Source organism: Melanotaenia boesemani, chromosome 13 (genome assembly GCF_017639745.1).
Source record: "Melanotaenia boesemani isolate fMelBoe1 chromosome 13, fMelBoe1.pri, whole genome shotgun sequence".
In the NCBI taxonomy this organism is placed as follows: Eukaryota; Metazoa; Chordata; class Actinopteri; order Atheriniformes; family Melanotaeniidae; genus Melanotaenia; species Melanotaenia boesemani.
The window spans coordinates 28,779,419-28,791,530 of record NC_055694.1 but is presented as its reverse complement, the minus strand read 5'-3'; the positions used below and the strand labels follow the sequence as shown (position 1 = coordinate 28,791,530).

Here is a 12,112-nt window from a genome sequence, read left to right as displayed (position 1 = left end):
CAACCAGCTGCTACACCTGTAAGAAAAGAGAAAACCACCAACATCTTCATGAAAACAAAACCGACAACCATCAGAAGCGCCTTCAAACCACAACAGAAAAACCACAAAAACACAAAGAGAAACATAACTGTAGTTGTTGGTGATCAAGTGACTGTCTCAGCATGCAGGTTAGTAAATGTGGGGGCAAAATATCAGGAATGAATAGTGGTTTGTGATCGTGCAAATGCGACCAGACCACCTCAAAGATCAGAGTCAGCCCAGAGGGCCATGTGACTCGGGGGACCAGTCACAAGCCCAGGGCACGTATCACAGACAGCTCACCACAGCAACGACCATTCATCCACCCAGAGGGCGGAAGAGGAAGGCCCCCAGCCACAGTCACGGAGCACAGGCCCCAGGGAGCCTGGGATGGCCACTACCAGTCCCACCAGATGCCAGATTCCCAGAGGTGGACACAATGCAGGGCCCAGAGCACAGAGCCCCAGAGTCATAGGAGCCCAAGAGCAACCCACCTACCAAAGCAGAAACTAAGATCAACCTGTTTGCTAGCATAATGGAGAAGACATTATTTCAAGCATTCAGTATCATGATGGTACAAATGTGGATTGCCTCCAGTGGCTTTGAATTATTAGTACTTATATAAATGCTGAAGTGTAGGCTGTAGGGATACATTCTCAGCTAAGATTCAGCTGAAGTAGCAAAGTCTATTAAATGGTGAATGGTACAGATTAACAGGCAGTGTCAGAGTTAACCCAAGACAAATCTAAAGCCTGAAAAATCATTAAGAAACAACAGCTGAAGACAACTGCAGTGAAGGCCATTAAAACAAAACAAAAAAAAAACCCATTAACGATCAAGCTCATTTGTCTTTTTCACATTCCTCCTCCAAGCCCGTTCAGCCACTTCATAACAGGCTATAAACTACTGGAACAAAAAAAATAAGAAAAAAAGGGTTTTAGACATTTAGAGATTGTTCAAAATTATATCCAGCAGTTATCTAGTCTAGTGCTCCTTGATTAACTGACATCAAAACAGTAAAATTGGCCTGAGTGCTCTTGCCCAGCATGTATCATTCATTATTAAAATGGATTCACTCATTCCCTAAACTCTACAGCACTGCAGTAGCTGTTAGTGACATGAACATCCATCTGAATATCTGCATGCTGGGTGAGGCATGTTCTAGATGTGATGATGGCTCAGGAAACACACAAAACAGGGCATGATAATTCTTTAATTACATCCATTTTCTCAGTCTGTGGCATTCTCTGCAGATTGTATGCGTAATCAGAGTGTTGGTTCTGATTTTCAGTCACCTTAAATTGAGTGTTAATGGGTATTCTCGGTTAAGACTCTTGCCAGAAGGCAAACAATGTTGCCTGCTCATCATGTGAATTAGATAAGCAATAGTTTCTTTGTTTGTTGAAAGCTGCAGCTCTTTTATCCTCCTTCAGCAGTCACATCACGTTTCCATTTGGAGACGCTGTGGGTTTACACCCACACATTTAAATCTACGCTGAAAAGCTGTCGTGTATTTGCTGCTCTCTTGATAACACAAAATGGCCAAATCAGAACTTACAGTGGTAAAATCAGTTCATCTTTATAGGAAAAGATTTGCCCATATTGGATGAAATAAGCAAATTTAAAGAAAAAAATGCAGCAAGTGAAACTTTGCAAACAGATTATTTTATTATTTAAGACCAAAATCTCACTTAAAAATTTGTAGAAGTAGATAAAAGTATTTAACCTTTTACTATTTTTAAATATCTGTAATGGTTTTGTTTTATGTAAAGCACTTTGAATGGTCCTGTACATGAAATGTGCTATACAAATAAACTACCTTGCCTTGCCTTTTGTTATAGAAGTTAAATAAGATTTCTAACCATCAGTTTGGCAGAATATGTCATGATCTGTGGGTTTTGCTCTTATTCCTGTATGGCATCATGCAGATGACACACCTTCTTCTCGAGTTCCTGTTTCTGAGGGCGTCCTGGGATGGAACACTCCCCTGCCCAGGGGTCCCAGAAAGGGATGCTTCTCTGCTTTCTCAAGGTTTCTGTTGCTGAGGGGGTCCTGGAAAGGGACACTCCTCCGTCTTGAGTTCTTGTTGCCTAGGGGGTCTCTGAGTCCTGGTCTCCGGCTATCTAACCATGGAGTCCTTCCCTTGTTGACCACTCTGGGGTGTTCTGCCACACCGGCTCCTGGTGTCAGAGATCTGTCTCCTGTCGTCATGGCCTCCAGGCCGTCCTTCAGGGATATGTCTCTGGTTTTAATAGCTATTTGGCTTCACTTGATCCTTGTAAGCTCATCTCAGGTTTTATTTATTCACTGCCAGATCGTCGTCCTTTTCCCAGTGTAATCCTTGCTGTAAGTCTTTTTTAGTTCTCCAGCCCTGTTACCTTCAGTTATCATTAAACCTTCCTTCCTAAACCTGCCTGCTTCCTGCCTCTTTCCCCTGCATTTTCCCTCCACGTACCATTACAGAATCTAGTCGATGACGAACATATTGAAAGATGATTATATGTTGAATTTTTGTGCACAGCAAATCACTGACCTATAAGGAGGAGTCAAGAGTTCAAAACATCTGCAGCACCATGACATTATTTATTTTACCATTTTTGCCGGAGCTTGTAAACAGTAAGTCTAAAATCTCTCCTTTATTCGCTCCTTTATGTGGTGGTGTCAATCTTACCACAAGTGTCCAAACTCTGAATGACTGTGAGATTACTCCTCTAACTCCCAAAGCAGAGATGAGTATAGTTCTTTCAGCAGCCTTTGACCAATTGATTTTGCAAAGGGGTCATGGCTGAGGGCATGTGCAGCCACATTTTGCTGTCCTGGGAGATGTTGGAGATCAAAGGAGTAAGATACAAGCTTGGACATCCAGCAAATCTCACATGCATTCATTATTGACCGTCCAAATGGTAAAAGTATGCCCTTTCACCCAATGGCTAAAGTTTTCACACATGTTCCACTTTGAAGCCATGAACTCCAGTCTATGAATTGGATATTTCTGCTCTGATGAATTAAGAGTCTTGTTTTCAATAGGTCTGGCACTATACTGCCTTTTTCTGACTGATAGGATATCTACTAATAGGATAAAGGTTCATCAAAGTCAGGATGGGCAAATATGACACACTCCAACATGTTCTTCAGTTGGTTTAATGCGTTTTCACATTCTGCTGTCAATCCACAGGGCTAAGCTTATGATAGACACCTTGTGACTTCCTATCTTTAGCGGCTCTGCCCAGTATCTTCTGCCCAGCCATGAATGTGAACAGTAGCTTTGCAGTGGAGGAACAGTTGGTAATAGAAAACCATGCCTAAGAAGGACTTAATTCTTTGAACAGAAGGTGTGCAACCATCACCCTCTGTAAGATCTTAAACGGCAAAGTTTGTGATGACCTCTACCTTGGAAGGCTCCACAGACACACCCCCACTATCAGTACCATAACCAAGTGTAGTGGAATGGCAGCTCGCCTGATTAGGTCCAGGTGAGATGATTGCAAGTGTTCAGCCATTGGCAGTGCAGTGTGCAGCTTGAATTCAGTCCATGCTGTGTGGTTCATCTGGTATGTTGCCCTTGCACGCTGATCTCTTTTCTTAAACGTTGTGCGGCTGTGTTTTAATGATTTAGGTTGGTAACTGCAGTCAGTGGGTTGTGGCCAGAAGCTTCCTCCTAGGTGGGACCGTGCTCTGATCGGTAAGTGTTGAGTCTTACTGTTAGTTTATGTGCCTGCTGATTGTGACACTGCTCTATGCTTTTGTAGACACAGAGGGCACAGAGGACCTAGGCAGACGCCTGTTTCTGCAGTGGAAACATGCCGCACTTCCCACAACACTAACTGCCGCTGGATCTGTAACTGTTGTCAATTTTCCCTGGTGGTTGTCTCGTAGGCCCCCCGCCTGTCTAATTTTGCCCTGGCAGGCGAATCATCCGTAACTTTAGTTCTGTACTCTGGACTAGGGTTTTAAAAAACTGTAGCCTTTTGGTTTTTCTTTTATTACTATTTTTACTTCACCTACTTTTTTAGTATTGTAATTTTATTGATTTTTTTTTTGTTGTTGTTTTGTTTGTTTTTAATTTTCTTTGCAGCTGAGCTTCCTCCCCCTGGTGGTGGACAGGCCCTCCTGGTGGTGGCATCTCCCTTTTATTGTTGTGTGCATGTGAATGGCACAAGCCGGTATAGGTGGCACTAAGGCGGTGGTTAGTTGAGGGGCGAGTTTAATTAGTTTTTCTTTTGTTTTCGAGACACTCTTAAACGTTAGGTCCAGAACTGAAAAAATAACAGTCTGGAGACAGCGTGAACACGAATAGCATGGCGGTATGGCTCATTGGGTAGAGTGGCTGTCCTGTAGCCCAAGGGTTGCCGGTTTGATCCCGGTCCGGTCGAGCTCATGTGGAGGTGTCCCTGAGGAAGACACTTTGGATATGAGCGCTATATAAGTACAGACCATTTACAAACTTTATATCCTTTCTTGCTCCCCAGTCAGCTCACTCTCTGATTGGCTACGTTCCATTCCACATCACAACGAAGAAGTTGTCGGCTTTCCACAAAACCATGAAGATTTTTCACGGTTTTGGAACCAATTGTTGGAAGAATTTATTCTTAACACACCTCAAACCACAAGATAATCTCATAGTATAAGCTTAATAGACTTAAGATAATCGGAAGTTTGCTGTCCTGGGTTGGGAAGGGGCAAAATTGGGACAATTAACAGTTCTCAATTGCATGCTAAGACAAAACTTGTCTTGTAAATCATGTTCTGGACTATTTTTACACAAGGAATATACAAGGAAATATACATTTTTAAAACAGAAAAATTACAACCAGAAGCCTGAATGACGAAGTTAGACTTTCTCTTGTCCAGGTAACTTCAGAGTTAACCCTGGGTTTTCTGTACTAGGAAGCTGGTTCACTTCTTACCAGGGTCAGTTACCATGGTATCTTACAGTAATTGAATGGCTAACCTGCTTTGGAGCAGGTTAGCAGTTCAGTGAGTATAAAAGCACCACCTCTTGACTAATCAGTTCTTTTGGAAAACGGCCTGCCCATATAGAAGATCTTGTTGACGTTGGCACACAGATGTTGAGAGGAGCGCTTGGAAGAGAAGTTTTTAGGGACAGATGCATCCTTTTGATGAAGAAATAAAACCTTGTCATTGACCCCTTTGAAGTATGTTTTTTGCTCTTGTTCTGGACTTGTTCACTATGGTTGCATCTGAAATAATAAGGTTAATAATAATGCTCACACATGGCATAACTGTAGAACCATGAATTTATGGAAAGCCCAACTATTCGTGCCGTTATGGTGAGGAATTAATAATTAACACAAGTGTGCTCACGCGGGGTGCTGAGCCTCTTAACCCAGTTTAATTTATTTATTTATTTGGCCAATGATTGTGGTCATTATTTTTAAGTTAGAAGTTTTTATGGCAAAATTATCCCTATCTCCCTATAAGAATCATTTTAAAAATTCGTAGATCCAGGCAGTGATCCGGATCACCCTCAAAAATGTAATCACTTGTTCCTTTATTCCATTTCTGACACTTTTATAAAATCTAATTAAAATCCGTCAATAACTTTTTGAGTTATGTTGCTAACAAACAGACAGACAGACAAACATACACCACAAAAACATAACCTCCACCTTGGCTCTCTGCTCGAAACCTCTGCGCTATAATAAAGTGAAAATGAGTGATCAGAGTGCTGTCCGCTTACTTAAAATTGTATAATCTCACAAATTTACACATTATCAGTCGACATTTTCTGCCAGCATACCTTCTTGGCTGTAGCTGTAGCAACAGTGTTGCTTTTGGCCTGAATGATGTGTTTAAATTCTTCATATTTCCTCCATAGTAAACATTGACCACATGGCTTACATGAGTGTGACTCAGGGCGGGGGTGACGAGTCAGACCAGACAGATCGCATCAGCCCCAGCTCCTAAAGCTGGCTTTTATCATAAGCCAGAATTTCTAGTTTCTATTTGTCAATCTTATATAACGTCGTGCATCTATGACACAAACCATGAAGCTGCTGCAGGGACTGATTCTGTTCTGCGCTGGACCACAGGTAAAAACTTTCTTTTGACCCACTTTTTAGTTTGATAAAGAGCCTAATGCTGGGCTTACACCAAACAATTTTCACAGTTGCAGACGAAAAAATGAAAGTCTTTAGTAAATATTAGGATTCTTACTGGAGTCACAGCGCACTCCCGTCATCTCGATCACTACGTTTAAGCTTTTTTTTTTCCCTAATCTTGGGTCTGCGACAATATTAAATGTGTTTGATATTATCGCAAGTCGCAGTGACATAACACAATCAACAACCAATAGATGAGCTCTAACAAAAGCAGAAACAGGAATCCTGACAGTCAGAACAACAACTAAAATGCCCGGTAAATAAATACATACATGTACATACATACATACATACTTACATTAAAAAGGACAAACAAAAACCAGTGATGAAATGTCATAGGTGGACCATCCAGAAAGAGGAGTGGATGGTGGCACTTGTGGAAGATCAGCCCTGCCTGTTTGATTGTCCAACATATCACAAAAAACGCTAAAAGAAACTAGTTGTAGTTTTGTAAATGGTGACCCCCACTAGATTCACAGTCTTTGTAAAATTTCAAGAGTCTAAACACTTGTTGTTAGATGTGAGCACGTGTGAGCAGAGTTTTCCCAGAGTCTTTTCCAAAGTCTTCTGATGTAAGCCCAGAGTTATATGGATGATGCCTACGTCAGTCTGCTGCAGTGTGCTTACACTTATAAAGGATGAAAGAGTTGGTGCTAGGGATGTCACGATTAGTTTAATCACAACAATATTGTTTTTATTGCTTTTATTTGTACATTTTATACAAATCTTATATATGAAGTATCTGATTGGATGGCACTTTTAAATTTCATTGTACTTGTTCCAAAGACAAAAAAGATTTTCTATTTTCTAATGGCACAATTAATTAATCATAAAGCTCTCTCAGTATCTTCACTTTCCATAAAAGATTTGTCTGAGGTATATTGTCAGATCAACTCGCACACGAAATGAAAACAAAGTTATGCTGGATTTTTTTTTTTCTTACAGGAAAAAATATATAAAAAGTTGCAGAGAAAAGAGGAAATACATATCAAGGTTACAGGTTTTTTTTTTTTTTTGGGTCACATGCACATGCAAGATGGCAGTGAAATCCAGTCGTGCATGCATCCGAGGCTGTGCACACGCTTTTCACATGTAAATAATCCACCAACTCTGTAAGTTTAAGTAAAGGTAAACGTAGTTTGCTGTAATGTTTATCTAAAATAACTCTGAAATTAAATGTCATTGTATTATTTGCAATTTGGCCGTACAACAGGAGCTGGGCTTACGTATTTTTTGATGGATGGTTTCGCTGTTCAGACATAATTAACTCAAAGCACAAGGTCAGTGCCTTTTAGTTGTGAGTGTGCAATGGGAAGTAGACAAAACCACTTTTTTAAATTTTCTTTATTTCCATTGTTTCTTTATTTTTTGTGTCAAACAGCAACTATTCTGCTAAAAACGCTGGGAGTCAAAGCTAGCTAGATGGTTTTCCCTGGGTTTCTTAGTTCTCTACTCAGTTTCAAAATAAATGTTCAAAAATAATTTCATAAAATAGTTTAAAGAAAGAAGCCAGGTAGAGATATTCCCGTAGCTTTTTCCATCTGTTCATTCTGAGAGATCCAGAGTTAATATGTATTTATTTATTTATCTGTTTATTTCTTGTTCACAGAGCAGAGGAAATGTCTATTTCTTTTTCAGCACCATTGCAGCTCAACCTCTTCAGCTGCGTGAGAAATGGGGTCTCAGCATGTCTGTGGACTCCAAGTACAAGTATGAGTCATGCTACCTGCAGAAGTTCTCTTATGCTTCTGTGATGGTGAAGTGTCTGATTCTCCGTCATGAGATCATGGTCATCCTCAGTGCGGAAATGGTAGCAACAGGACTTATTTTCTGGTTCTAGCAAACAAAAGCCTCAAGAGTACAGGAAGAGCTAAGGTTACATGCACTAATTCAGTAATATGCTGTTTATATCAATACTTTTTATGTGCATACCATTGTAGTGTACATACCATTATTTATTTATTTACTGATTACTGTTTTTACACTGCACAAACTTCTTGATATAACCAAGAAAGTGACGATTTCAAGAGGACACGAGCTCAAACCAAGTCCATAAAAATTGTATGTGAGGATTTTTGAAGTTGTGGCTAAGAAGAGGTCTTACCATAAAATATTAAGAGTGTAAATCACAAGTTTCATCATGATACTATATTATATTATGTCAACCGACAACCGTTTGTTGTTTGCCAATATCACAAACTCTGCCATCATACAGTTCATGAGGGACTTGAGTCTGGGACTTGGACTAGATTTGCACTTTTTTCGCATTTCCTGTGAATTCAGACTAAAGATGTTCCGATGGCATTTTTTTCTGTCTGATACCGATTCCGATACCTGGGGTTTAGGTATCTGCCGATACTGAGTACGGATCCGATACCAGTGTTATTTTTTTAAGAGGTCTATAACTTCTGTTTCGTTCTTCAGCTTCATGTGACGATGACACGGACTGATAAATTTTTGCTATTGCTAGTGCGTCCAATAACAATACTTTGGGTTAAATGTAAGATGAACCACGAACCGCTAGTGTCCTCCTTCTCAGATGAATAATAAAGAAGCGCTAGCACCAGAGAAGCCGATCAGCTGATCACTGACAGGCAGTCACAGAACAACAAGAGAGAGAGGATGAGGAGTGGAAGCGGATGAGGAGAAGGGATTTTAGTAAAAAACTGCAGGAAACATGTTTTTTCTTTAAATAAAAGAGTACGAGTGTTGAACCCTCTCACCGGGAAAAGTGTGCGGGATGAGGGAGCGTTAATTCCAGTTAAAAAATTAAATTAATTAATATTTATTTATATAATTCATGTTTTATTAACTTGTGAAATCCATGAAGGCCACAGAACTGTTTTAATTATTTAGTAAATGAACTCAGATCAAAGATTTTCTATTATAACCATCGTGAAATTGGACGTACATTGAACGTTTTCCACAAAGAACAGGAGCTGTTAATCCAGGACAATAAATTCTAAGATGTCTGTTATTGCGGTGGCTTTCTTCTGCTAATTCCTCATGTTTTAAAAGCATTTGCCAACATTTGTTATTGCTGTGGTTTGTTGTGCATTTCCTTTAAGGCAACAAACTCACACTCTTTCACGTAATTTCAAACAAAATGCTTTATTAAGTCACATTTATTACCATGTGATATATTAAAAAGATTATAATATGGTTTTCTGCTTCTGGGTATCTATTAAGGGACAGAAGACAAGTATCAAAGTTTATACCATAAATTGAAGAAAAATGTCTCAGAAACTGTATGTGACAAATATGTCGGGCTCTTATGGGATATAATGGTGTTCTTATCAGTGTGCTAAGCCTCCAGAGTAAACATTGACCACTCACTTTCAGTCACCTCCCACAGAGTCATAAATCTGAGAAGACAAGGAGATAAATTTGAAAAATGACTCCTCAGTGGTTTGTTATTGCACACAGTTGCCTGGCAGCAGTCAATGAAAGCGCTGCTAGAAGGCCATGAGTGTGTTATTTTAATGCTGTTCTTGTAAAGCTACACTCCTCTACTCTGTTCAAATTGTCCAGTAAAACACATCTATCTTACTTTTTCTGACACCTTTTCCCTTCCAATCACTCTTATCTAACATCTCAGTTTTCTTGCACTTCAGTCTCAGTTCTTCACATCCACCAGTTTTCGTGGCTGTTTTTCAGAATTTTCTTCCCACTCAGCTGGATTCTGGTCTCAGCCAGGGTTCACCTTTCTGGTCACTCTGCTGCTCTCCTTTTCAACTTTAATTAGTCAAGAAGGGAAACCTCTGAAGTCAGCTAACCTGTTCATTAAGACCATTAACATTTTTCATCTTTGATTATCCTTTTGAAAAACAACTGTGTATGTGTGTGCACGCCTGTGGTAGTAGCAGAAGGAATGCTGTAGGGTATTAATGCTGCAAAATCTTTAACAGGAGCAGCTCACACATCCATGACAGTTCCACAGTAGCTGCAGTAAGAAGTCAGCTGTCATAACTCAACTCTAGCAGCACCTCCTCTTTCATTCTTTGTTGTGTCTTTCACATTCCTTTCACTCACTAATCTTCACTTCCCATTCACTCTAGTATTTTCCATCAGTAGCAAAAGCAGCACAGTGTGAAGAGACTTGTTTGAATCAAGCTCCTCATTCCCAATTTGACCAAAGTTGACACTAATAAAATGTCATTTTACTGAGTATTTTAGAAAGTTTCTCAAAAGAACTGGGAAGTCAAAATAAAAACAAAGCGAAAGATGAAAGCAGTGAGCAGTTTTATATGTCAGCTGAATTAATTAAAACAATGATTGCATTTCATTGCTTAGAAAAAAGGTTTTCAGAAGCATAATTTCTTTTGTTCTTCCTTTTAGGCATTTGCCTTATTTAACCTCATGGATTCCCTTCACCATTTCACACACCATGTCTATTATCCTTTTCAGTCACTTTCTCTCTTTTAAATTATTCTTACATTTCAAGGATTTCTTACCAGTTGTCAGCTTTCCAGTAACAGCGGGGATATTTGCATATGACTAAATGCTTGTTTTCATATGGCTTTGTTCACCTAAATTATTTGGTTATTATTTCCTAAAACCCCAAGCCACTTATTCCTATTTTATGTCTTTTTTTAATAAATAGGAGCTCATCCAGTTTAAAGCAGTCAACATACAGGCATTTTTCTTTTCAGGAGAAGCCCGTTTAGCAGATCCTGAGTCTAGAATTACATAAAATGAATTATATGTTTCAATAGATATAGCACCATAAAGGCCAACCAAAAAAACAAACAATTAAAAAAAAAAAAAAAAAAACAACCAATCCAAATTAATTGCCAACAGTACTTTAATAACACAAAAAATAACACACAGACCAACAGCTACCTTTTCTTATCTGCATATCATTTTTTTGAGTCTAAAAAAATATTGGCATCAAAACAAACACTATTTACATAATTACACTTTTCCTCTAAGGCATGTTTAGGCTATTTACAGTTATTTATACTGCTATTTGCCTACAATCCTCACAAAACCAACTCAGTTAATTTTTGGCGCCACTGTTCATCAAAATTATTTTCTTGGCTTTATTCCATCCATAGAGGAGCATTATTTTTGTTCTTTTTAGACACCTGTTGACTTTTTCCTACCCCTGATTGGACATTACCATCAATTTAAGATTTAATTTATCTAGAATTTGACAGAAAGTAGCTTCATCACAATTTCTGTATCAAAAACAAAGTCTCTTAGTAACTTAGTAATAACAATCCTTTTTAAATTAAATAAACAATAGCACTCGGGATCACAGGCAAGTAGCGTTCGACCGATTAATCGGCAGGCCGATTAAATCTACCAATATTAGCCATTTTCAAAATGGCTAATATCGGCTGTTGTTTTGCCGATTATACACCCACACACTCAGTCTTATGAGGAGGCTGTGCTGTGTTTCGTTTCACTGCCCACTAAAGGCCTGGCATGCATACTACATAGTTTCTGCTTCTATTTGTTTTTTCTCATGCACAAAGGTAGTTTACATTCTGCTGTGTAAATACTTCTTTTTTTCAAACAACAGTAGAACTAAAGTGTTTGTTTAATAGTGAGAGTACAAGCATTTCCAGGGACGGGAACTCAAGGGATTGGGAATGAACAGCTGTGTAGCCACATAAAAACCACTGATCAGTGAGGCTTACTGGAGTGAAAGGTTTCAATTTGCTAGGGAGCATAAAGATCGGACTCTGAAGCAATGGAATACGTTTGTGTGGTCTGATGGGTCCACATTTAGCCTGTTCCAGAGTGATGGGAGCATCAGGGTAAGAGAGAAGGATGAAGTGATGCAGCCATTATGCCTAGTGCCTACAGTACAATCCTGTGGGATCGTGCTATGATTTGGGGTTGCTGCAGTTATCTGGGTTTAGGTTTGGCAACATTATGAGCCCAAAAATTAGGTCAGCTGACTATCTGAATATACTGAATGAGCAAGTTTGTTTTATCAGTGGACTTTTTCCTTCTCTAACAAC

The 12,112-nt window shown here is 39.3% G+C and overlaps 1 protein-coding gene across 1 annotated transcript in view; it reads left to right on the top strand.

Annotated features, from left to right (window-relative positions):
- Positions 1 to 12,112, top strand: part of ntsr1 (neurotensin receptor 1 (high affinity)) — an 85,254-nt gene that overhangs the window by 38,395 nt on the left and 34,747 nt on the right. The window lies entirely within an intron of this gene.